Source organism: Dermacentor andersoni, chromosome 4 (assembly GCF_023375885.2).
Source record: "Dermacentor andersoni chromosome 4, qqDerAnde1_hic_scaffold, whole genome shotgun sequence".
NCBI classification, from domain to species: Eukaryota; Metazoa; Arthropoda; class Arachnida; order Ixodida; family Ixodidae; genus Dermacentor; species Dermacentor andersoni.
Genome location: NC_092817.1, coordinates 198,734,347 through 198,758,177, shown reverse-complemented (window position 1 = coordinate 198,758,177; position 23,831 = coordinate 198,734,347). Strand labels below are relative to the sequence as shown.

The window sequence follows — 23,831 nt, the reverse complement described above, 5'->3', positions numbered from 1 at the left end:
AGCCGCCAGGCGATTGTACGCGCAGTGACGGCGGTAACCGGTATAAGTAATGGTGCAAAATTTAGTCGCACAAACTGCTAACCGTTTACCTATTACACCCGTATCCAGCTCAGTGACAATCAATAACTTGCCGCATTGCTAGCGCCAAACGTGGGCTGCAGCGGACGCAAATCGTTGCTCTCGTCATCTTGTTTTATTGCCAGCTCGACTCGGCAGCGACTAACCATAACAAACGGAGCAATCCACGTACACGACGTGTGCCTGTACTATCAACGGAAAGACAGTGCCGCGTACGTGCTGTAGCAATACGTTGCGAATGCACATAGCACGATACAGGTGCAGTCGTAAACATAGCATCCCTGCCATCGGCCATACCATGCTGAATACGCCGGTTCTCGTTCGATCCCCGAAGCTAAGCATCATTGGGCTCGGTCAGTACTTGGGAGGGAGACCACCTGGGAACACCGAGTGCTGATGGCACCCTTCTTTTTGAATTTTTTTATTGCGTGCTTCTGTGACTTATTTTTTTTTTTTTTACACTCACGTGTGGGTTGTTTTATTTACTGTTACATTCAACTGGCGCAGCCTACTGGTAGAGCCAACGTCGAAGTGCAAAAACAATATGCAAGCCGCCAGGCGATTGTACGCGCAGTGACGGTGGTAACCGGTATAAGTAATGGTGCAAAATTTACTCGCACAAACTGCTAACCGTTTACCTATTACACCCGTATCCAGCTCAGTGACAATCAATAACTTGCCGCATTGCTAGCGCCAAACGTGGGCTGCAGCGGACGCAAATCGTTGCTCTCGTCCTCTTGTTTTATTGCCAGCTCGACTCGGCAGCGACTAACCATAACAAACGGAGCAATCCACGTACACGACGTGTGCCTGTACTATCAACGGAAAGACAGTGCCGCGTACGTGCTGTAGCAATACGTTGCGAATGCACATAGCACGATACAGGTGCAGTCGTAAACATAGCATCCCTGCCATCGGCCATACCATGCTGAATACGCCGGTTCTCGTCCGATCCCCGAAGCTAAGCAGCATTGGGCTCGGTCAGTACTTGGGAGGGAGACCACCTGGGAACACCGAGTGCTGATGGCACCCTTCTTTTTGCATTTTTTTATTGCGTGCTTCTGTGACTTATTTTTTTTTTTTTTACACTCACGTGTGGGTTGTTTTATTTACTGTTACATTCAACTGGCGCAGCCTACTGGTAGAGCCAACGTCGAAGTGCAAAAACAATATGCAAGCCGCCAGGCGATTGTACGCGCAGTGACGGTGGTAACCGGTATAAGTAATGGTGCAAAATTTAGTCGCCCAAACTGCTAACCGTTTACCTATTACACCCGTATCCAGCTCAGTGACAATCAATAACTTGCCGCATTGCTAGCGCCAAACGTGGGCTGCAGCGGACGCAAATCGTTGCTCTCGTCCTCTTGTTTTATTGCCAGCTCGACTCGGCAGCGACTAACCATAACAAACGGAGCAATCCACGTACACGACGTGTGCCTGTACTATCAACGGAAAGACAGTGCGGCGTACGTGCTGTAGCAATACGTTGCGAATGCACATAGCACGATACAGGTGCAGTCGTAAACATAGCATCCCTGCCATCGGCCATACCATGCTGAATACGCCGGTTCTCGTCCGATCCCCGAAGCTAAGCAGCATTGGGCTCGGTCAGTACTTGGGAGGGAGACCACCTGGGAACACCGAGTGCTGATGGCACCCTTCTTTTTGCATTTTTTTATTGCGTGCTTCTGTGACATTTTTTTTTTTACACTCACGTGTGGGTTGTTTTATTTACTGTTACATTCAACTGGCGCAGCCTACTGGTAGAGCCAACGTCGAAGTGCAAAAACAATATGCAAGCCGCTAGGCGATTGTACGCGCAGTGACGGTGGTAACCGGTATAAGTAGTGGTGCAAAATTTAGTCGCACAAACTGCTAACCGTTTACCTATTACACCCGTATCCAGCTCAGTGACAATCAATAACTTGGCGCATTGCTAGCGCCAAACGTGGGCTGCAGCGGACGCAAATCGTTGCTCTCGTCCTCGTGTTTTATTGCCAGCTCGACTCGGCAGCAACTAACCATAACAAACGGAGCAATCCACGTACACGACGTGTGCCTGTACTATCAACGGAAAGACAGTGCCGCGTACGTGCTGTATCAATACGTTGCGAATGCACACAGCACGATACAGGTGCAGTCGTAAACATAGCATCCCTGCCATCGGCCATACCATGCTGAATACGCCGGTTCTCGTCCGATCCCCGAAGCTAAGCAGCATTGGGCTCGGTCAGTACTTGGGAGGGAGACCACCTGGGAACACCGAGTGCTGATGGCACCCTTCTTTTTGCATTTTTTTATTGCGTGCTTCTGTGACTTATTTTTTTTTTTTTACACTCACGTGTGGGTTGTTTTATTTACTGTTACATTCAACTGGCGCAGCCTACTGGTAGAGCCAACGTCGAAGTGCAAAAACAATATGCAAGCCGCCAGGCGATTGTACGCGCAGTGACGGTGGTAACCGGTATAAGTAATGGTGCAAAATTTACTCGCACAAACTGCTAACCGTTTACCTATTACACCCGTATCCAGCTCAGTGACAATCAATAACTTGCCGCATTGCTAGCGCCAAACGTGGGCTGCAGCGGACGCAAATCGTTGCTCTCGTCCTCTTGTTTCATTGCCAGCTCGACTCGGCAGCGACTAACCATAACAAACGGAGCAATCCACGTACACGACGTGTGCCTGTACTATCAACGGAAAGACAGTGCCGCGTACGTGCTGTAGCAATACGTTGCGAATCCACATAGCACGATACAGGTGCAGTCGTAAACATAGCATCCCTGCCATCGGCCATACCATGCTGAATACGCCGGTTCTCGTCCGATCCCCGAAGCTAAGCAGCATTGGGCTCGGTCAGTACTTGGGAGGGAGACCACCTGGGAACACCGAGTGCTGATGGCACCCTTCTTTTTGCATTTTTTTATTGCGTGCTTCTGTGACTTATTTTTTTTTTTTTTTACACTCACGTGTGGGTTGTTTTATTTACTGTTACATTCAACTGGCGCAGCCTACTGGTAGAGCCAACGTCGAAGTGCAAAAACAATATGCAAGCCGCCAGGCGATTGTACGCGCAGTGACGGTGGTAACCGGTATAAGTAATGGTGCAAAATTTAGTCGCACAAACTGCTAACCGTTTACCTATTACACCCGTATCCAGCTCAGTGACAATCAATAACTTGCCGCATTGCTAGCGCCAAACGTGGGCTGCAGCGGACGCAAATCGTTGCTCTCGTCCTCTTGTTTTATTGCCAGCTCGACTCGGCAGCGACTAACCATAACAAACGGAGCAATCCACGTACACGACGTGTGCCTGTACTATCAACGGAAAGACAGTGCGGCGTACGTGCTGTAGCAATACGTTGCGAATGCACATAGCACGATACAGGTGCAGTCGTAAACATAGCATCCCTGCCATCGGCCATACCATGCTGAATACGCCGGTTCTCGTCCGATCCCCGAAGCTAAGCAGCATTGGGCTCGGTCAGTACTTGGGAGGGAGACCACCTGGGAACACCGAGTGCTGATGGCACCCTTCTTTTTGCATTTTTTTATTGCGTGCTTCTGTGACATTTTTTTTTTTACACTCACGTGTGGGTTGTTTTATTTACTGTTACATTCAACTGGCGCAGCCTACTGGTAGAGCCAACGTCGAAGTGCAAAAACAATATGCAAGCCGCTAGGCGATTGTACGCGCAGTGACGGTGGTAACCGGTATAAGTAATGGTGCAAAATTTAGTCGCACAAACTGCTAACCGTTTACCTATTACACCCGTATCCAGCTCAGTGACAATCAATAACTTGGCGCATTGCTAGCGCCAAACGTGGGCTGCAGCGGACGCAAATCGTTGCTCTCGTCCTCGTGTTTTATTGCCAGCTCGACTCGGCAGCAACTAACCATAACAAACAGAGCAATCCACGTACACGACGTGTGCCTGTACTATCAACGGAAAGACAGTGCCGCGTACGTGCTGTATCAATACGTTGCGAATGCACACAGCACGATACAGGTGCAGTCGTAAACATAGCATCCCTGCCATCGGCCATACCATGCTGAATACGCCGGTTCTCGTCCGATCCCCGAAGCTAAGCAGCATTGGGCTCGGTCAGTACTTGGGAGGGAGACCACCTGGGAACACCGAGTGCTGATGGCACCCTTCTTTTTGCATTTTTTTATTGCGTGCTTCTGTGACTTATTTTTTTTTTTTTTACACTCACGTGTGGGTTGTTTTATTTACTGTTACATTCAACTGGCGCAGCCTACTTGTAGAGCCAACGTCGAAGTGCAAAAACAATATGCAAGCCGCCAGGCGATTGTACGCGCAGTGACGGTGGTAACCGGTATAAGTAATGGTGCAAAATTTAGTCGCACAAACTGCTAACCGTTTACCTATTACACCCGTATCCAGCTCAGTGACAATCAATAACTTGCCGCATTGCTAGCGCCAAACGTGGGCTGCAGCGGACGCAAATCGTTGCTCTTGTCCTCTTGTTTTATTGCCAGCTCGACTCGGCAGCGACTAACCATAACAAACGGAGCAATCCACGTACACGACGTGTGCCTGTACTATCAACGGAAAGACAGTGCCGCGTACGTGCTGTATCAATACGTTGCGAATGCACACAGCACGATACAGGTGCAGTCGTAAACATAGCATCCCTGCCATCGGCCATACCATGCTGAATACGCCGGTTCTCGTCCGATCCCCGAAGCTAAGCAGCATTGGGCTCGGTCAGTACTTGGGAGGGAGACCACCTGGGAACACCGAGTGCTGATGGCACCCTTCTTTTTGCATTTTTTTATTGCGTGCTTCTGTGACTTATTTTTATTTTTTTTACACTCACGTGTGGGTTGTTTTATTTACTGTTACATTCAACTGGCGCAGCCTACTGGTAGAGCCAACGTCGAAGTGCAAAAACAATATGCAAGCCGCCAGGCGATTGTACGCGCAGTGACGGCGGTAACCGGTATAAGTAATGGTGCAAAATTTAGTCGCACAAACTGCTAACCGTTTACCTATTACACCCGTATCCAGCTCAGTGACAATCAATAACTTGCCGCATTGCTAGCGCCAAACGTGGGCTGCAGCGGACGCAAATCGTTGCTCTCGTCCTCTTGTTTTATTGCCAGCTCGACTCGGCAGCGACTAACCATAACAAACGGAGCAATCCACGTACACGACGTGTGCCTGTACTATCAACGGAAAGACAGTGCCGCGTACGTGCTGTAGCAATACGTTGCGAATGCACATAGCACGATACAGGTGCAGTCGTAAACATAGCATCCCTGCCATCGGCCATACCATGCAGAATACGCCGGTTCTCGTTCGATCCCCGAAGCTAAGCAGCATTGGGCTCGGTCAGTACTTGGGAGGGAGACCACCTGGGAACACCGAGTGCTGATGGCACCCTTCTTTTTGCATTTTTTTATTGCGTGCTTCTGTGACTTATTTTTTTTTTTTTTTACACTCACGTGTGGGTTGTTTTATTTACTGTTACATTCAACTGGCGCAGCCTACTGGTAGAGCCAACGTCGAAGTGCAAAAACAATATGCAAGCCGCTAGGCGATTGTACGCGCAGTGACGGTGGTAACCGGTATAAGTAATGGTGCAAAATTTAGTCGCACAAACTGCTAACCGTTTACCTATTACACCCGTATCCAGCTCAGTGACAATCAATAACTTGGCGCATTGCTAGCGCCAAACGTGGGCTGCAGCGGACGCAAATCGTTGCTCTCGTCCTCGTGTTTTATTGCCAGCTCGACTCGGCAGCAACTAACCATAACAAACGGAGCAATCCACGTACACGACGTGTGCCTGTACTATCAACGGAAAGACAGTGCCGCGTACGTGCTGTATCAATACGTTGCGAATGCACACAGCACGATACAGGTGCAGTCGTAAACATAGCATCCCTGCCATCGGCCATACCATGCTGAATACGCCGGTTCTCGTCCGATCCCCGAAGCTAAGCAGCATTGGGCTCGGTCAGTACTTGGGAGGGAGACCACCTGGGAACACCGAGTGCTGATGGCACCCTTCTTTTTGCATTTTTTTATTGCGTGCTTCTGTGACTTATTTTTTTTTTTTTACACTCACGTGTGGGTTGTTTTATTTACTGTTACATTCAACTGGCGCAGCCTACTGGTAGAGCCAACGTCGAAGTGCAAAAACAATATGCAAGCCGCCAGGCGATTGTACGCGCAGTGACGGTGGTAACCGGTATAAGTAATGGTGCAAAATTTACTCGCACAAACTGCTAACCGTTTACCTATTACACCCGTATCCAGCTCAGTGACAATCAATAACTTGCCGCATTGCTAGCGCCAAACGTGGGCTGCAGCGGACGCAAATCGTTGCTCTCGTCCTCTTGTTTCATTGCCAGCTCGACTCGGCAGCGACTAACCATAACAAACGGAGCAATCCACGTACACGACGTGTGCCTGTACTATCAACGGAAAGACAGTGCCGCGTACGTGCTGTAGCAATACGTTGCGAATCCACATAGCACGATACAGGTGCAGTCGTAAACATAGCATCCCTGCCATCGGCCATACCATGCTGAATACGCCGGTTCTCGTCCGATCCCCGAAGCTAAGCAGCATTGGGCTCGGTCAGTACTTGGGAGGGAGACCACCTGGGAACACCGAGTGCTGATGGCACCCTTCTTTTTGCATTTTTTTATTGCGTGCTTCTGTGACTTATTTTTTTTTTTTTTTACACTCACGTGTGGGTTGTTTTATTTACTGTTACATTCAACTGGCGCAGCCTACTGGTAGAGCCAACGTCGAAGTGCAAAAACAATATGCAAGCCGCCAGGCGATTGTACGCGCAGTGACGGTGGTAACCGGTATAAGTAATGGTGCAAAATTTAGTCGCACAAACTGCTAACCGTTTACCTATTACACCCGTATCCAGCTCAGTGACAATCAATAACTTGCCGCATTGCTAGCGCCAAACGTGGGCTGCAGCGGACGCAAATCGTTGCTCTCGTCCTCTTGTTTTATTGCCAGCTCGACTCGGCAGCGACTAACCATAACAAACGGAGCAATCCACGTACACGACGTGTGCCTGTACTATCAACGGAAAGACAGTGCGGCGTACGTGCTGTAGCAATACGTTGCGAATGCACATAGCACGATACAGGTGCAGTCGTAAACATAGCATCCCTGCCATCGGCCATACCATGCTGAATACGCCGGTTCTCGTCCGATCCCCGAAGCTAAGCAGCATTGGGCTCGGTCAGTACTTGGGAGGGAGACCACCTGGGAACACCGAGTGCTGATGGCACCCTTCTTTTTGCATTTTTTTATTGCGTGCTTCTGTGACATTTTTTTTTTTACACTCACGTGTGGGTTGTTTTATTTACTGTTACATTCAACTGGCGCAGCCTACTGGTAGAGCCAACGTCGAAGTGCAAAAACAATATGCAAGCCGCCAGGCGATTGTACGCGCAGTGACGGCGGTAACCGGTATAAGTAATGGTGCAAAATTTAGTCGCACAAACTGCTAACCGTTTACCTATTACACCCGTATCCAGCTCAGTGACAATCAATAACTTGCCGCATTGCTAGCGCCAAACGTGGGCTGCAGCGGACGCAAATCGTTGCTCTCGTCCTCTTGTTTTATTGCCAGCTCGACTCGGCAGCGACTAACCATAACAAACGGAGCAATCCACGTACACGACGTGTGCCTGTACTATCAACGGAAAGACAGTGCCGCGTACGTGCTGTAGCAATACGTTGCGAATGCACATAGCACGATACAGGTGCAGTCGTAAACATAGCATCCCTGCCATCGGCCATACCATGCAGAATACGCCGGTTCTCGTTCGATCCCCGAAGCTAAGCAGCATTGGGCTCGGTCAGTACTTGGGAGGGAGACCACCTGGGAACACCGAGTGCTGATGGCACCCTTCTTTTTGCATTTTTTTATTGCGTGCTTCTGTGACTTATTTTTTTTTTTTTACACTCACGTGTGGGTTGTTTTATTTACTGTTACATTCAACTGGCGCAGCCTACTGGTAGAGCCAACGTCGAAGTGCAAAAACAATATGCAAGCCGCCAGGCGATTGTACGCGCAGTGACGGTGGTAACCGGTATAAGTAATGGTGCAAAATTTACTCGCACAAACTGCTAACCGTTTACCTATTACACCCGTATCCAGCTCAGTGACAATCAATAACTTGCCGCATTGCTAGCGCCAAACGTGGGCTGCAGCGGACGCAAATCGTTGCTGTCGTCCTCTTGTTTTATTGCCAGCTCGACTCGGCAGCGACTAACCATAACAAACGGAGCAATCCACGTACACGACGTGTGCCTGTACTATCAACGGAAAGACAGTGCCGCGTACGTGCTGTAGCAATACGTTGCGAATGCACATAGCACGATACAGGTGCAGTCGTAAACATAGCATCCCTGCCATCGGCCATACCATGCTGAATACGCCGGTTCTCGTCCGATCCCCGAAGCTAAGCAGCATTGGGCTCGGTCAGTACTTGGGAGGGAGACCACCTGGGAACACCGAGTGCTGATGGCACCCTTCTTTTTGCATTTTTTTATTGCGTGCTTCTGTGACTTATTTTTTTTTTTACACTCACGTGTGGGTTGTTTTATTTACTGTTACATTCAACTGGCGCAGCCTACTGGTAGAGCCAACGTCGAAGTGCAAGTACAATATGCAAGCCGCCAGGCGATTGTACGCGCAGTGACGGTGGTAACCGGTATAAGTAATGGTGCAAAATTTAGTCGCACAAACTGCTAACCGTTTACCTATTACACCCGTATCCAGCTCAGTGACAATCAATAACTTGCCGCATTGCTAGCGCCAAACGTGGGCTGCAGCGGACGCAAATCGTTGCTCTCGTCCTCTTGTTTTATTGCCAGCTCGACTCGGCAGCGACTAACCATAACAAACGGAGCAATCCACGCACACAACGTGTGCCTGTACTATCAACGGAAAGACAGTGCCGCGTACGTGCTGTAGCAATACGTTGCGAATGCACATAGCACGATACAGGTGCAGTCGTAAACATAGCATCCCTGCCATCGGCCATACCATGCTGAATACGCCGGTTCTCGTCCGATCCCCGAAGCTAAGCAGCATTGGGCTCGGTCAGTACTTGGAAGGGAGACCACCTGGGAACACCGAGTGCTGATGGCACCCTTCTTTTTGCATTTTTTTATTGCGTGCTTCTGTGACTTATTTTTTTTTTTACACTCACGTGTGGGTTGTTTTATTTACTGTTACATTCAACTGGCGCAGCCTACTGGTAGAGCCAACGTCGAAGTGCAAAAACAATATGCAAGCCGCGAGGCGATTGTACGCGCAGTGACGGTGGTAACCGGTATAAGTAATGGTGCAAAATTTAGTCGCACAAACTGCTAACCGTTTACCTATTACACCCGTATCCAGCTCAGTGACAATCAATAACTTGGCGCATTGCTAGCGCCAAACGTGGGCTGCAGCGGACGCAAATCGTTGCTCTCGTCCTCGTGTTTTATTGCCAGCTCGACTCGGCAGCAACTAACCATAACAAACGGAGCAATCCACGTACACGACGTGTGCCTGTACTATCAACGGAAAGACAGTGCCGCGTACGTGCTGTATCAATACGTTGCGAATGCACACAGCACGATACAGGTGCAGTCGTAAACATAGCATCCCTGCCATCGGCCATACCATGCTGAATACGCCGGTTCTCGTCCGATCCCCGAAGCTAAGCAGCATTGGGCTCGGTCAGTACTTGGGAGGGAGACCACCTGGGAACACCGAGTGCTGATGGCACCCTTCTTTTTGCATTTTTTTATTGCGTGCTTCTGTGACTTATTTTTTTTTTTTTACACTCACGTGTGGGTTGTTTTATTTACTGTTACATTCAACTGGCGCAGCCTACTGGTAGAGCCAACGTCGAAGTGCAAAAACAATATGCAAGCCGCCAGGCGATTGTACGCGCAGTGACGGTGGTAACCGGTATAAGTAATGGTGCAAAATTTAGTCGCACAAACTGCTAACCGTTTACCTATTACACCCGTATCCAGCTCAGTGACAATCAATAACTTGCCGCATTGCTAGCGCCAAACGTGGGCTGCAGCGGACGCAAATCGTTGCTCTTGTCCTCTTGTTTTATTGCCAGCTCGACTCGGCAGCGACTAACCATAACAAACGGAGCAATCCACGTACACGACGTGTGCCTGTACTATCAACGGAAAGACAGTGCCGCGTACGTGCTGTATCAATACGTTGCGAATGCACACAGCACGATACAGGTGCAGTCGTAAACATAGCATCCCTGCCATCGGCCATACCATGCTGAATACGCCGGTTCTCGTCCGATGCCCGAAGCTAAGCAGCATTGGGCTCGGTCAGTACTTGGGAGGGAGACCACCTGGGAACACCGAGTGCTGATGGCACCCTTCTTTTTGCATTTTTTTATTGCGTGCTTCTGTGACTTATTTTTTTTTTTTTACACTCACGTGTGCGTTGTTTTATTTACTGTTACATTCAACTGGCGCAGCCTACTGGTAGAGCCAACGTCGAAGTGCAAAAACAATATGCAAGCCGCCAGGCGATTGTACGCGCAGTGACGGTGGTAACCGGTATAAGTAATGGTGCAAAATTTAGTCGCACAAACTGCTAACCGTTTACCTATTACACCCGTATCCAGCTCAGTGACAATCAATAACTTGCCGCATTGCTAGCGCCAAACGTGGGCTGCAGCGGACGCAAATCGTTGCTCTCGTCCTCTTGTTTTATTGCCAGCTCGACTCGGCAGCGACTAACCATAACAAACGGAGCAATCCACGTACACGACGTGTGCCTGTACTATCAACGGAAAGACAGTGCCGCGTACGTGCTGTAGCAATACGTTGCGAATGCACATAGCACGATACAGGTGCAGTCGTAAACATAGCATCCCTGCCATCGGCCATACCATGCTGTCTTGTCAAAACTAATTAATGAAAATGAACTAGATGACGTGTTTGATTGTCTGGAAGGGGGGCGTGACGTGACATTTACACGTTTTCAGGGCAGTAGCCATGCGCGGTTGGACCGAATCTACATTTCGCTGGATACAATTCCAAGATGCCACGGTTATTCTGTAGTACCCGTATCGTTCTCGGATCATTGTCTCGTAATATGTAATGTCGGTATAGGGAAACGGAAACATGCGTTTAATTGGGAGATGTGGAAAATGAATGCCTCATTATTAAATGATGAATCTTTTGTAAAGGCAGTACGGAATGCCATTAATGAAATACGCAAAGATGAAGCTGAAACAATAGCTGAAAAGTGGGAATGTTTCAAACAAAAAGTTAAAATGAAAGCCTTAGAAAGGTCAAGCTGCCTAAAATTTCAGAGGGAATATAAAGAAAACGGATTGCGAACACTACTTCAGCAGCTGATAACGCTGGAGTGCAGAGAGCCTGGTCAGTACAAAGACGATGTGCGGAGCGTCAAGGAAAAGCTTGAACAGTTCGATAAAGAACGGTATCAAGGTGCCATCGTGCGTGCACGAGCAGATGTATTAGCGGCGGGGGAGACGCCCACAAAAAGGGCGCTTGGACTCGAGAAGGCGCACGGACGGCGAAACCATGTGGATAAGATTTTAATGAACGGGGTTCTTGTTGACGACAACGAAAGCATAGGACGCGCCTTCTGTCAGTACTACCAGTCGCTCTTTGCATTTCAGGCAGCGAATGTAGAGAGTTTCAAAGCAGATTTTCTTCAACGGATGCCGAGACTGGGAGATGACGTTAAAGAAAGATTGGAAGGCAACATTACCGAGAATGAAGTTGAAAAGGCAATCGGCGATTTGAACTCGGGCAAGTCGCCTGGGCCTGATGGACTCTGTGCGGGGTTATATAAGGCTTTCAAAAGAGAACTGGCCCCATTGTTAGCAGACGTATTCAATGACGCGTACGAGAAGAAATTATTGCCCCCATCTTTTGGAAAAGCGCACACAATACTAATCCCGAAGAGTGATCAAACAGACAAACTCAGATCCGTGTCATCCTATAGACCGATATCACTAACAAACATTGATTACAAGATCTTTATGAAGATTTTAGCTGCGAGACTTCAAGGCGTCATCAAGGAAATTGTCGGAGACCACCAAACTTGCGGCATCAAGGGGCGGTCCATTTTTTCGAACATCCATCAGATGCGGAGCGTGCTCGAGTGCTGTGACGTCACCGATGGTGGCGTTGCAGTTCTTCAGCTCGATTTGGAGAAAGCGTTCGATTGTGTTGCTCACGTTATTTTGTTTGCCATCTTGGATCATGTTAATGTAGGTTCCATCATCAGGGAGGGCGTGGCCTTGGCGTACCAGAATTGCACAACAAGATTAATTGTCAATAAGACTCTGGGGGCCCCCATTAACATCATGCGTTCAGTACGCCAAGGCTGTCCCCTCAGTCCGCTGTTATTTGTCATATACATAGAAGCAATGTGTGTAGTAATTAACGGAAATGACAAAATACGTGGTTTCAGATTAGCAGCGACAGAGGTGAAGCTGCTCGCATATGCAGATGACATTGCAGTGTGTTGCACAGACAAACCAAGTGTAACGGAAACAGTATCGGCAGTGAAACATTTCTGTGATGTCACGGGTAGTAGAATAAATTGGGGCAAATCCCTAGGCCTGTGGCACGGGAAATGGGAGTCTGCACCGGACAACTTCGCGAACCTCAACTGGGTAAAAACGCCGACGAGGTATCTGGGCGTTCCTCTCAATAGCTACAATAGTAGCGATGAATATTGGAGGAGCCAAGCCGATGAAATGAAAGAAAAGGCGGACAGATGGAAGGATGTGAAGCTGTCTATTTTTGCAAGGGCGACAGTCTGTAATATGTTTTTTGTCACGAAGTTATATTATGTCATGCAAGCGTTGTATTGCTCGAGAACAAATGTGCAAAGGCTGCACAGAGTGTTTGCTGTTTTCATCTGGGGGTCAACATGGGAAAGGTGCAGCCGAACAAATTTGTTTAGAAGAGTGAAAGACGGGGGTGTGGGTTTGGTTCATCTTTTTGTTAGACAACTAGTCAACCGATTCTTGTTTTTTCGCGATGTGCGCCATCCTTTTCTGCGCACAGTATGCCAGCTCAGGTTGAGCGGTGCTTTGCCGGCACATGTCGTTAGTACGGCATGCGTTACCGGATCACTTCGTGGCTTCTTTAAGGAAGTGGCCGACAGCGTAAGATTTCTTTCTGTTCGATTTTCAATGGATTACCTTTGCGATGTTAAAAGGAAAAGATTGTATAAAGATGTGTGCGACATTGTTTTCCCAGTGCCGTTATACAGAGCCATTTACAGTGGAGGGCCAGGACTTGATGTACTTAAACGCGTAAAACACATGGAGGTGCCACCAGGGGTAAAAACGTTTTTTTTTAAGCTTCACACCGGTACGCTCTCAGTGAAGACTTTCATGGAAGAGCGAGGTTGTATCGTACCATGGGGAACGCATTGCTTGATCTGCAAAAAGCAGGAAACCATAGATCACGTTTTTTTGGAATGTTGGGAGGGCTTCTTTTTCTGGGACGTCTTAAAGCGAACCCTGAAAAAAGAGTTACCGGTGGACCCCCAAGGGATAAGGTATCTGACAATTAAGGATGATGACGGGGTTCCATATGATTTCATTATGTTAAACGCACTCCACTGTATATGGCGGGCTCGTATGGCAGGGTACTATTGTGATCCTGACGCTAGGCCCGCTCGCGATTATTTCAGAGAATGTATGTCGCGATTCATAGAAATACAGAAAATGCAACAATGTGTTCCGGAATGGCTGTGGAGGCTAGAACCTCTGACAGCCATGAAGGAATTTTAAGTTGACAACGCCTGTCCAATAGGGACAGACGGCTTTGTTGTATGGTGTGACTCTTTTCTTTCCTTTTTGTTTGTATTGCAATTGTGATACTGTAATGTGTGGAAACTGCACGTTCTGCGAAAAAACCGGTAATAAATAAAAAAAAAAAAAAAAAAAAAAATCGGCCATACCATGCTGAATACGCCGGTTCTCGTCCGATCCCCGAAGCTAAGCAGCATTGGGCTCGGTCAGTACTTGGAAGGGAGACCACCTGGGAACACCGAGTGCTGATGGCACCCTTCTTTTTGCATTTTTTTATTGCGTGCTTCTGTGACTTATTTTTTTTTTTTACACTCACGTGTGGGTTGTTTTATTTACTGTTACATTCAACTGGCGCAGCCTACTGGTAGAGCCAACGTCGAAGTGCAAAAACAATATGCAAGCCGCGAGGCGATTGTACGCGCAGTGACGGTGGTAACCGGTATAAGTAATGGTGCAAAATTTAGTCGCACAAACTGCTAACCGTTTACCTATTACACCCGTATCCAGCTCAGTGACAATCAATAACTTGCCGCATTGCTAGCGCCAAACGTGGGCTGCAGCGGACGCAAATCGTTGCTCTCGTCTTGTTTTATTGCCAGCTCGACTCGGCAGCGACTAACCATAACAAACGGAGCAATCCACGTACACGACGTGTGCCTGTACTATCAACGGAAAGACAGTGCCGCGTACGTGCTGTAGCAATACGTTGCGAATGCACATAGCACGATACAGGTGCAGTCGTAAACATAGCATCCCTGCCATCGGCCATACCATGCTGAATACGCCGGTTCTCGTCCGATCCCCGAAGCTAAGCCGCATTGGGCTCGGTCAGTACTTGGGAGGGAGACCACCTGGGAACACCGAGTGCTGATGGCACCCTTCTTCTTGCATTTTTTTATTGCGTGCTTCTGTGACATTTTTTTTTTTACACTCACGTGTGGGTTGTTTTATTTACTGTTACATTCAACTGGCGCAGCCTACTGGTAGAGCCAACGTCGAAGTGCAAAAACAATATGCAAGCCGCTAGGCGATTGTACGCGCAGTGACGGTGGTAACCGGTATAAGTAATGGTGCAAAATTTAGTCGCACAAACTGCTAACCGTTTACCTATTACACCCGTATCCAGCTCAGTGACAATCAATAACTTGGCGCATTGCTAGCGCCAAACGTGGGCTGCAGCGGACGCAAATCGTTGCTCTCGTCCTCGTGTTTTATTGCCAGCTCGACTCGGCAGCAACTAACCATAACAAACGGAGCAATCCACGTACACGACGTGTGCCTGTACTATCAACGGAAAGACAGTGCCGCGTACGTGCTGTATCAATACGTTGCGAATGCACACAGCACGATACAGGTGCAGTCGTAAACATAGCATCCCTGCCATCGGCCATACCATGCTGAATACGCCGGTTCTCGTCCGATCCCCGAAGCTAAGCAGCATTGGGCTCGGTCAGTACTTGGGAGGGAGACCACCTGGGAACACCGAGTGCTGATGGCACCCTTCTTTTTGCATTTTTTTATTGCGTGCTTCTGTGACTTATTTTTTTTTTTTACACTCACGTGTGGGTTGTTTTATTTACTGTTACATTCAACTGGCGCAGCCTACTGGTAGAGCCAACGTCGAAGTGCAAAAACAATATGCAAGCCGCCAGGCGATTGTACGCGCAGTGACGGTGGTAACCGGTATAAGTAATGGTGCAAAATTTAGTCGCACAAACTGCTAACCGTTTACCTATTACACCCGTATCCAGCTCAGTGACAATCAATAACTTGCCGCATTGCTAGCGCCAAACGTGGGCTGCAGCGGACGCAAATCGTTGCTCTTGTCCTCTTGTTTTATTGCCAGCTCGACTCGGCAGCGACTAACCATAACAAACGGAGCAATCCACGTACACGACGTGTGCCTGTACTATCAACGGAAAGACAGTGCCGCGTACGTGCTGTATCAATACGTTGCGAATGCACACAGCACGATACAGGTGCAGTCGTAAACATAGCATCCCTGCCATCGGCCATACCATGCTGAATACGCCGGTTCTCGTCCGATGCCCGAAGCTAAGCAGCATTGGGCTCGGTCAGTACTTGGGAGGGAGACCACCTGGGAACACCGAGTGCTGATGGCACCCTTCTTTTTGCATTTTTTTATTGCGTGCTTCTGTGACTTATTTTTTTTTTTTACACTCACGTGTGCGTTGTTTTATTTACTGTTACATTCAACTGGCGCAGCCTACTGGTAGAGCCAACGTCGAAGTGCAAAAACAATATGCAAGCCGCCAGGCGATTGTACGCGCAGTGACGGTGGTAACCGGTATAAGTAATGGTGCAAAATTTAGTCGCACAAACTGCTAACCGTTTACCTATTACACCCGTATCCAGCTCAGTGACAATCAATAACTTGCCGCATTGCTAGCGCCAAACGTGGGCTGCAGCGGACGCAAATCGTTGCTCTCGTCCTCTTGTTTTATTGCCAGCTCGACTCGGCAGCGACTAACCATAACAAACGGAGCAATCCACGTACACGACGTGTGCCTGTACTATCAACGGAAAGACAGTGCCGCGTACGTGCTGTAGCAATACGTTGCGAATGCACATAGCACGATACAGGTGCAGTCGTAAACATAGCATCCCTGCCATCGGCCATACCATGCTGAATACGCCGGTTCTCGTCCGATCCCCGAAGCTAAGCAGCATTGGGCTCGGTCAGTACTTGGAAGGGAGACCACCTGGGAACACCGAGTGCTGATGGCACCCTTCTTTTTGCATTTTTTTATTGCGTGCTTCTGTGACTTATTTTTTTTTTTACACTCACGTGTGGGTTGTTTTATTTACTGTTACATTCAACTGGCGCAGCCTACTGGTAGAGCCAACGTCGAAGTGCAAAAACAATATGCAAGCCGCGAGGCGATTGTACGCGCAGTGACGGTGGTAACCGGTATAAGTAATGGTGCAAAATTTAGTCGCACAAACTGCTAACCGTTTACCTATTACACCCGTATCCAGCTCAGTGACAATCAATAACTTGCCGCATTGCTAGCGCCAAACGTGGGCTGCAGCGGACGCAAATCGTTGCTCTCGTCTTGTTTTATTGCCAGCTCGACTCGGCAGCGACTAACCATAACAAACGGAGCAATCCACGTACACGACGTGTGCCTGTACTATCAACGGAAAGACAGTGCCGCGTACGTGCTGTAGCAATACGTTGCGAATGCACATAGCACGATACAGGTGCAGTCGTAAACATAGCATCCCTGCCATCGGCCATACCATGCTGAATACGCCGGTTCTCGTCCGATCCCCGAAGCTAAGCAGCATTGGGCTCGGTCAGTACTTGGGAGGGAGACCACCTGGGAACACCGAGTGCTGATGGCACCCTTCTTTTTGCATTTTTTTATTGCGTGCTTCTGTGACATTTTTTTTTTACACTCACGTGTGGGTTGTTTTATTTACTGTTACATTCAACTGGCGCAGCCTACTGGTAGAGCCAACGTCGAAGTGCAAAAACAATATGCAAGCCGCTAGGCGATTGTACGCGCAGTGACGGTGGTAACCGGTATAAGTAATGGTGCAAAATTTAGTCGCACAAACTGCTAACCGTTTACCTATTACACCCGTATCCAGCTCAGTGACAATCAATAACTTGGCGCATTGCTAGCGCCAAACGTGGGCTGCAGCGGACGCAAATCGTTGCTCTCGTCCTCGTGTTTTATTGCCAGCTCGACTCGGCAGCAACTAACCATAACAAACGGAGCAATCCACGTACACGACGTGTGCCTGTACTATCAACGGAAAGACAGTGCCGCGTACGTGCTGTATCAATACGTTGCGAATGCACACAGCACGATACAGGTGCAGTCGTAAACATAGCATCCCTGCCATCGGCCATACCATGCTGAATACGCCGGTTCTCGTCCGATCCCCGAAGCTAAGCAGCATTGGGCTCGGTCAGTACTTGGGAGGGAGACCACCTGGGAACACCGAGTGCTGATGGCACCCTTCTTTTTGCATTTTTTTATTGCGTGCTTCTGTGACTTATTTTTTTTTTTTTTACACTCACGTGTGGGTTGTTTTATTTACTGTTACATTCAACTGGCGCAGCCTACTGGTAGAGCCAACGTCGAAGTGCAAAAACAATATGCAAGCCGCCAGGCGATTGTACGCGCAGTGACGGTGGTAACCGGTATAAGTAATGGTGCAAAATTTAGTCGCACAAACTGCTAACCGTTTACCTATTACACCCGTATCCAGCTCAGTGACAATCAATAACTTGCCGCATTGCTAGCGCCAAACGTGGGCTGCAGCGGACGCAAATCGTTGCTCTTGTCCTCTTGTTTTATTGCCAGCTCGACTCGGCAGCGACTAACCATAACAAACGGAGCAATCCACGTACACGACGTGTGCCTGTACTATCAACGGAAAGACAGTGCCGCGTACGTGCTGTATCAATACGTTGCGAATGCACACAGCACGATACAGGTGCTGTCGTAAACATAGCATCCCTGCCATCGGCCATACCATGCTGAATACGCCGGTTCTCGTCCGATCCCCGAAGCTAAGCAGCATTGGGCTCGGTCAGTACTTGGGAGGGAGACCACCTGGGAACACCGAGTGCTGATGGCACCCTTCTTTTTGCATTTTTTTATTGCGTGCTTCTGTGACTTATTTTTTTTTTTTACACTCACGTGTGCGTTGTTTTATTTACTGTTACATTCAACTGGCGCAGCCTACTGGTAGAGCCAACGTCGAAGTGCAAAAACAATATGCAAGCCGCCAGGCGATTGTACGCGCAGTGACGGTGGTAACCGGTATAAGTAATGGTGCAAAATTTAGTCGCACAAACTGCTAACCGTTTACCTATTACACCCGTATCCAGCTCAGTGACAATCAATAACTTGCCGCATTGCTAGCGCCAAACGTGGGCTGCAGCGGACGCAAATCGTTGCTCTCGTCCTCTTGTTTTATTGCCAGCTCGACTCTGCAGCGACTAACCATAACAAACGGAGCAATCCACGTACACGACGTGTGCCTGTACTATCAACGGAAAGACAGTGCCGCGTACGTGCTGTAGCAATACGTTGCGAATGCACATAGCACGATACAGGTGCAGTCGTAAACATAGCATCCCTGCCATCGGCCATACCATGCTGAATACGCCGGTTCTCGTCCGATCCCCGAAGCTAAGCAGCATTGGGCTCGGTCAGTACTTGGGAGGGAGACCACCTGGGAACACCGAGTGCTGATGGCACCCTTCTTTTTGCATTTTTTTATTGCGTGCTTCTGTGACTTATTTTTTTTTTTTACACTCACGTGTGGGTTGTTTTATTTACTGTTACATTCAACTGGCGCAGCCTACTGGTAGAGCCAACGTCGAAGTGCAAAAACAATATGCAAGCCGCCAGGCGATTGTACGCGCAGTGACGGTGGTAACCGGTATAAGTAATGGTGCAAAATTTAGTCGCACAAACTGCTAACCGTTTACCTATTACACCCGTATCCAGCTCAGTGACAATCAATAACTTGCCGCATTGCTAGCGCCAAACGTGGGCTGCAGCGGACGCAAATCGTTGCTCTCGTCTTCTTGTTTTATTGCCAGCTCGACTCGGCAGCGACTAACCATAACAAACGGAGCAATCCACGTACACGACGTGTGCCTGTACTATCAACGGAAAGACAGTGCCGCGTACGTGCTGTAGCAATACGTTGCGAATGCACATAGCACGATACAGGTGCAGTCGTAAACATAGCATCCCTGCCATCGGCCATACCATGCTGAATACGCCGGTTCTCGTCCGATCCCCGAAGCTAAGCAGCATTGGGCTCGGTCAGTACTTGGGAGGGAGACCACCTGGGAACACCGAGTGCTGATGGCACCCTTCTTTTTGCATTTTTTTATTGCGTGCTTCTGTGACTTATTTTTTTTTTTTACACTCACGTGTGGGTTGTTTTATTTACTGTTACATTCAACTGGCGCAGCCTACTGGTAGAGCCAACGTCGAAGTGCAAAAACAATATGCAAGCCGCGAGGCGATTGTACGCGCAGTGACGGTGGTAACCGGTATAAGTAATGGTGCAAAATTTAGTCGCACAAACTGCTAACCGTTTACCTATTACACCCGTATCCAGCTCAGTGACAATCAATAACTTGCCGCATTGCTAGCGCCAAACGTGGGCTGCAGCGGACGCAAATCGTTGCTCTCGTCTTGTTTTATTGCCAGCTCGACTCGGCAGCGACTAACCATAACAAACGGAGCAATCCACGTACACGACGTGTGCCTGTACTATCAACGGAAAGACAGTGCCGCGTACGTGCTGTAGCAATACGTTGCGAATGCACATAGCACGATACAGGTGCAGTCGTAAACATAGCATCCCTGCCATCGGCCATACCATGCTGAATACGCCGGTTCTCGTCCGATCCCCGAAGCTAAGCAGCATTGGGCTCGGTCAGTACTTGGGAGGGAGACCACCTGGGAACACCGAGTGCTGATGGCACCCTTCTTTTTGCATTTTTTTATTGCGTGCTTCTGTGACATTTTTTTTTTTACACTCACGTGTGGGTTGTTTTATTTACTGTTACATTCAACTGGCGCAGCCTACTGGTAGAGCCAACGTCGAAGTGCAAAAACAATATGCAAGCCGCTAGGCGATTGTACGCGCAGTGACGGTGGTAACCGGTATAAGTAATGGTGCAAAATTTAGTCGCACAAACTGCTAACCGTTTACCTATTACACCCGTATCCAGCTCAGTGACAATCAATAACTTGGCGCATTGCTAGCGCCAAACGTGGGCTGCAGCGGACGCAAATCGTTGCTCTCGTCCTCGTGTTTTATTGCCAGCTCGACTCGGCAGCAACTAACCATAACAAACGGAGCAATCCACGTACACGACGTGTGCCTGTACTATCAACGGAAAGACAGTGCCGCGTACGTGCTGTATCAATACGTTGCGAATGCACACAGCACGATACAGGTGCAGTCGTAAACATAGCATCCCTGCCATCGGCCATACCATGCTGAATACGCCGGTTCTCGTCCGATCCCCGAAGCTAAGCAGCATTGGGCTCGGTCAGTACTTGGGAGGGAGACCACCTGGGAACACCGAGTGCTGATGGCACCCTTCTTTTTGCATTTTTTTATTGCGTGCTTCTGTGACTTTTTTTTTTTTTTTTTTACACTCACGTGTGGGTTGTTTTATTTACTGTTACATTCAACTGGTGCAGCCTACTGGTAGAGCCAACGTCGAAGTGCAAAAACAATATGCAAGCCGCCAGGCGATTGTACGCGCAGTGACGGTGGTAACCGGTATAAGTAATGGTGCAAAATTTAGTCGCACAAACTGCTAACCGTTTACCTATTACACCCGTATCCAGCTCAGTGACAATCAATAACTTGCCGCATTGCTAGCGCCAAACGTGGGCTGCAGCGGACGCAAATCGTTGCTCTTGTCCTCTTGTTTTATTGCCAGCTCGACTCGGCAGCGACTAACCATAACAAACGGAGCAATCCACGTACACGACGTGTGCCTGTACTATCAACGGAAAGACAGTGCCGCGTACGTGCTGTATCAATACGTTGCGAATGCACACAGCACGATACAGGTGCAGTCGTAAACATAGCATCCCTGCCATCGGCCATACCATGCTGAATACGCCGGTTCTCGTCCGATCCCCGAAGCTAAGCAGCATTGGGCTCGGTCAGTACTTGGGAGGGAGACCACCTGGGAACACCGAGTGCTGATGGCACCCTTCTTTTTGCATTTTTTTATTGCGTGCTTCTGTGACTTATTTTTTTTTTTTACACTCACGTGTGCGTTGTTTTATTTACTGTTACATTCAACTGGCGCAGCCTACTGGTAGAGCCAACGTCGAAGTGCAAAAACAATATGCAAGCCGCCAGGCGATTGTACGCGCAGTGACGGTGGTAACCGGTATAAGTAATGGTGCAAAATTTAGTCGCACAAACTGCTAACCGTTTACCTATTACACCCGTATCCAGCTCAGTGACAATCAATAACTTGCCGCATTGCTAGCGCCAAACGTGGGCTGCAGCGGACGCAAATCGTTGCTCTCGTCCTCTTGTTTTATTGCCAGCTCGACTCTGCAGCGACTAACCATAACAAACGGAGCAATCCACGTACACGACGTGTGCCTGTACTATCAACGGAAAGACAGTGCCGCGTACGTGCTGTAGCAATACGTTGCGAATGCACATAGCACGATACAGGTGCAGTCGTAAACATAGCATCCCTGCCATCGGCCATACCATGCTGAATACGCCGGTTCTCGTCCGATCCCCGAAGCTAAGCAGCATTGGGCTCGGTCAGTACTTGGGAGGGAGACCACCTGGGAACACCGAGTGCTGATGGCACCCTTCTTTTTGCATTTTTTTATGGCGTGCTTCTGTGACTTATTTTTTTTTTTTACACTCACGTGTGGGTTGTTTTATTTACTGTTACATTCAACTGGCGCAGCCTACTGGTAGAGCCAACGTCGAAGTGCAAAAACAATATGCAAGCCGCCAGGCGATTGTACGCGCAGTGACGGTGGTAACCGGTATAAGTAATGGTGCAAAATTTAGTCGCACAAACTGCTAACCGTTTACCTATTACACCCGTATCCAGCTCAGTGACAATCAATAACTTGCCGCATTGCTAGCGCCAAACGTGGGCTGCAGCGGACGCAAATCGTTGCTCTCGTCTTCTTGTTTTATTGCCAGCTCGACTCGGCAGCGACTAACCATAACAAACGGAGCAATCCACGTACACGACGTGTGCCTGTACTATCAACGGAAAGATAGTGCCGCGTACGTGCTGTAGCAATACGTTGCGAATGCACATAGCACGATACAGGTGCAGTCGTAAACATAGCATCCCTGCCATCGGCCATACCATGCTGAATACGCCGGTTCTCGTCCGATCCCCGAAGCTAAGCAGCATTGGGCTCGGTCAGTACTTGGGAGGGAGACCACCTGGGAACACCGAGTGCTGATGGCACCCTTCTTTTTGCATTTTTTTATTGCGTGCTTCTGTGACTTATTTTTTTTTTTTTACACTCACGTGTGCGTTGTTTTATTTACTGTTACATTCAACTGGCGCAGCCTACTGGTAGAGCCAACGTCGAAGTGCAAAAACAATATGCAAGCCGCCAGGCGATTGTACGCGCAGTGACGGTGGTAACCGGTATAAGTAATGGTGCAAAATTTAGTCGCACAAACTGCTAACCGTTTACCTATTACACCCGTATCCAGCTCAGTGACAATCAATAACTTGCCGCATTGCTAGCGCCAAACGTGGGCTGCAGCGGACGCAAATCGTTGCTCTCGTCTTGTTTTATTGCCAGCTCGACTCGGCAGCGACTAACCATAACAAACGGAGCAATCCACGTACACGACGTGTGCCTGTACTATCAACGGAAAGACAGTGCCGCGTACGTGCTGTAGCAATACGTTGCGAATGCACATAGCACGATACAGGTGCAGTCGTAAACATAGCATCCCTGCCATCGGCCATACCATGCTGAATACGCCGGTTCTCGTCCGATCCCCGAAGCTAAGCAGCATTGGGCTCGGTCAGTACTTGGGAGGGAGACCACCTGGGAACACCGAGTGCTGATGGCACCCTTCTTTTTGCATTTTTTTATTGCGTGCTTCTGTGACATTTTTTTTTTACACTCACGTGTGGGTTGTTTTATTTACTGTTACATTCAACTGGCGCAGCCTACTGGTAGAGCCAACGTCGAAGTGCAAAAACAATATGCAAGCCGCTAGGCGATTGTACGCGCAGTGACGGTGGTAACCGGTATAAGTAATGGTGCAAAATTTAGTCGCACAAACTGCTAACCGTTTACCTATTACACCCGTATCCAGCTCAGTGACAATCAATAACTTGGCGCATTGCTAGCGCCAAACG

General features: G+C 48.8%; 26 non-coding genes and 7 pseudogenes across 26 annotated transcripts; all 33 read left to right on the top strand.

Moving 5' to 3' along the window:
• The first annotated feature begins 361 nt into the window (after positions 1 to 361).
• On the top strand, positions 362 to 480 carry LOC140217781 (5S ribosomal RNA; annotated as a pseudogene).
• Positions 481 to 988: 508 nt separating this feature from the next.
• Positions 989 to 1,107, top strand: LOC140217466 (5S ribosomal RNA). Its single transcript, XR_011894043.1, has one exon. It is a non-coding gene; the product is annotated as a 5S ribosomal RNA (ribosomal RNA).
• Positions 1,108 to 1,615: 508 nt separating this feature from the next.
• Positions 1,616 to 1,734, top strand: LOC140217465 (5S ribosomal RNA). The gene has a single exon (XR_011894042.1). It is a non-coding gene; the product is annotated as a 5S ribosomal RNA (ribosomal RNA).
• Positions 1,735 to 2,237: 503 nt separating this feature from the next.
• Positions 2,238 to 2,356, top strand: LOC140217464 (5S ribosomal RNA). Its single transcript, XR_011894041.1, has one exon. It is a non-coding gene; the product is annotated as a 5S ribosomal RNA (ribosomal RNA).
• A 507-nt stretch (positions 2,357 to 2,863) lies between these two features.
• Positions 2,864 to 2,982, top strand: LOC140217463 (5S ribosomal RNA). Its single transcript, XR_011894040.1, has one exon. It is a non-coding gene; the product is annotated as a 5S ribosomal RNA (ribosomal RNA).
• Positions 2,983 to 3,491: 509 nt separating this feature from the next.
• Positions 3,492 to 3,610, top strand: LOC140217462 (5S ribosomal RNA). Its single transcript, XR_011894039.1, has one exon. It is a non-coding gene; the product is annotated as a 5S ribosomal RNA (ribosomal RNA).
• Positions 3,611 to 4,113: 503 nt separating this feature from the next.
• LOC140217461 (5S ribosomal RNA) lies at positions 4,114 to 4,232 on the top strand. The gene has a single exon (XR_011894038.1). It is a non-coding gene; the product is annotated as a 5S ribosomal RNA (ribosomal RNA).
• A 508-nt stretch (positions 4,233 to 4,740) lies between these two features.
• Positions 4,741 to 4,859, top strand: LOC140217460 (5S ribosomal RNA). The gene has a single exon (XR_011894037.1). It is a non-coding gene; the product is annotated as a 5S ribosomal RNA (ribosomal RNA).
• A 508-nt stretch (positions 4,860 to 5,367) lies between these two features.
• Positions 5,368 to 5,486, top strand: LOC140217778 (5S ribosomal RNA; annotated as a pseudogene).
• A 509-nt stretch (positions 5,487 to 5,995) lies between these two features.
• LOC140217459 (5S ribosomal RNA) lies at positions 5,996 to 6,114 on the top strand. Its single transcript, XR_011894036.1, has one exon. It is a non-coding gene; the product is annotated as a 5S ribosomal RNA (ribosomal RNA).
• Positions 6,115 to 6,621: 507 nt separating this feature from the next.
• LOC140217458 (5S ribosomal RNA) lies at positions 6,622 to 6,740 on the top strand. The gene has a single exon (XR_011894035.1). It is a non-coding gene; the product is annotated as a 5S ribosomal RNA (ribosomal RNA).
• A 509-nt stretch (positions 6,741 to 7,249) lies between these two features.
• Positions 7,250 to 7,368, top strand: LOC140217457 (5S ribosomal RNA). Its single transcript, XR_011894034.1, has one exon. It is a non-coding gene; the product is annotated as a 5S ribosomal RNA (ribosomal RNA).
• Positions 7,369 to 7,871: 503 nt separating this feature from the next.
• LOC140217777 (5S ribosomal RNA) lies at positions 7,872 to 7,990 on the top strand (annotated as a pseudogene).
• A 507-nt stretch (positions 7,991 to 8,497) lies between these two features.
• On the top strand, positions 8,498 to 8,616 carry LOC140217456 (5S ribosomal RNA). Its single transcript, XR_011894033.1, has one exon. It is a non-coding gene; the product is annotated as a 5S ribosomal RNA (ribosomal RNA).
• Positions 8,617 to 9,121: 505 nt separating this feature from the next.
• Positions 9,122 to 9,240, top strand: LOC140217876 (5S ribosomal RNA). Its single transcript, XR_011894340.1, has one exon. It is a non-coding gene; the product is annotated as a 5S ribosomal RNA (ribosomal RNA).
• A 505-nt stretch (positions 9,241 to 9,745) lies between these two features.
• On the top strand, positions 9,746 to 9,864 carry LOC140217455 (5S ribosomal RNA). The gene has a single exon (XR_011894032.1). It is a non-coding gene; the product is annotated as a 5S ribosomal RNA (ribosomal RNA).
• Positions 9,865 to 10,371: 507 nt separating this feature from the next.
• On the top strand, positions 10,372 to 10,490 carry LOC140217793 (5S ribosomal RNA; annotated as a pseudogene).
• A 3,572-nt stretch (positions 10,491 to 14,062) lies between these two features.
• On the top strand, positions 14,063 to 14,181 carry LOC140217824 (5S ribosomal RNA; annotated as a pseudogene).
• Positions 14,182 to 14,684: 503 nt separating this feature from the next.
• LOC140217753 (5S ribosomal RNA) lies at positions 14,685 to 14,803 on the top strand (annotated as a pseudogene).
• Positions 14,804 to 15,306: 503 nt separating this feature from the next.
• Positions 15,307 to 15,425, top strand: LOC126519966 (5S ribosomal RNA). The gene has a single exon (XR_007596742.1). It is a non-coding gene; the product is annotated as a 5S ribosomal RNA (ribosomal RNA).
• A 506-nt stretch (positions 15,426 to 15,931) lies between these two features.
• Positions 15,932 to 16,050, top strand: LOC140217792 (5S ribosomal RNA; annotated as a pseudogene).
• A 506-nt stretch (positions 16,051 to 16,556) lies between these two features.
• On the top strand, positions 16,557 to 16,675 carry LOC140217872 (5S ribosomal RNA). Its single transcript, XR_011894336.1, has one exon. It is a non-coding gene; the product is annotated as a 5S ribosomal RNA (ribosomal RNA).
• Positions 16,676 to 17,177: 502 nt separating this feature from the next.
• On the top strand, positions 17,178 to 17,296 carry LOC140217454 (5S ribosomal RNA). Its single transcript, XR_011894031.1, has one exon. It is a non-coding gene; the product is annotated as a 5S ribosomal RNA (ribosomal RNA).
• Positions 17,297 to 17,798: 502 nt separating this feature from the next.
• Positions 17,799 to 17,917, top strand: LOC126519969 (5S ribosomal RNA). The gene has a single exon (XR_007596745.1). It is a non-coding gene; the product is annotated as a 5S ribosomal RNA (ribosomal RNA).
• A 508-nt stretch (positions 17,918 to 18,425) lies between these two features.
• LOC126519970 (5S ribosomal RNA) lies at positions 18,426 to 18,544 on the top strand. The gene has a single exon (XR_007596746.1). It is a non-coding gene; the product is annotated as a 5S ribosomal RNA (ribosomal RNA).
• A 506-nt stretch (positions 18,545 to 19,050) lies between these two features.
• On the top strand, positions 19,051 to 19,169 carry LOC126519971 (5S ribosomal RNA). Its single transcript, XR_007596747.1, has one exon. It is a non-coding gene; the product is annotated as a 5S ribosomal RNA (ribosomal RNA).
• A 506-nt stretch (positions 19,170 to 19,675) lies between these two features.
• Positions 19,676 to 19,794, top strand: LOC126519972 (5S ribosomal RNA). The gene has a single exon (XR_007596748.1). It is a non-coding gene; the product is annotated as a 5S ribosomal RNA (ribosomal RNA).
• A 503-nt stretch (positions 19,795 to 20,297) lies between these two features.
• Positions 20,298 to 20,416, top strand: LOC140217453 (5S ribosomal RNA). The gene has a single exon (XR_011894030.1). It is a non-coding gene; the product is annotated as a 5S ribosomal RNA (ribosomal RNA).
• A 503-nt stretch (positions 20,417 to 20,919) lies between these two features.
• On the top strand, positions 20,920 to 21,038 carry LOC140217452 (5S ribosomal RNA). The gene has a single exon (XR_011894029.1). It is a non-coding gene; the product is annotated as a 5S ribosomal RNA (ribosomal RNA).
• A 509-nt stretch (positions 21,039 to 21,547) lies between these two features.
• Positions 21,548 to 21,666, top strand: LOC140217451 (5S ribosomal RNA). The gene has a single exon (XR_011894028.1). It is a non-coding gene; the product is annotated as a 5S ribosomal RNA (ribosomal RNA).
• A 506-nt stretch (positions 21,667 to 22,172) lies between these two features.
• On the top strand, positions 22,173 to 22,291 carry LOC140217450 (5S ribosomal RNA). The gene has a single exon (XR_011894027.1). It is a non-coding gene; the product is annotated as a 5S ribosomal RNA (ribosomal RNA).
• Positions 22,292 to 22,797: 506 nt separating this feature from the next.
• LOC140217449 (5S ribosomal RNA) lies at positions 22,798 to 22,916 on the top strand. The gene has a single exon (XR_011894026.1). It is a non-coding gene; the product is annotated as a 5S ribosomal RNA (ribosomal RNA).
• Positions 22,917 to 23,420: 504 nt separating this feature from the next.
• LOC140217448 (5S ribosomal RNA) lies at positions 23,421 to 23,539 on the top strand. The gene has a single exon (XR_011894025.1). It is a non-coding gene; the product is annotated as a 5S ribosomal RNA (ribosomal RNA).
• The last annotated feature ends 292 nt before the right edge of the window (positions 23,540 to 23,831 follow it).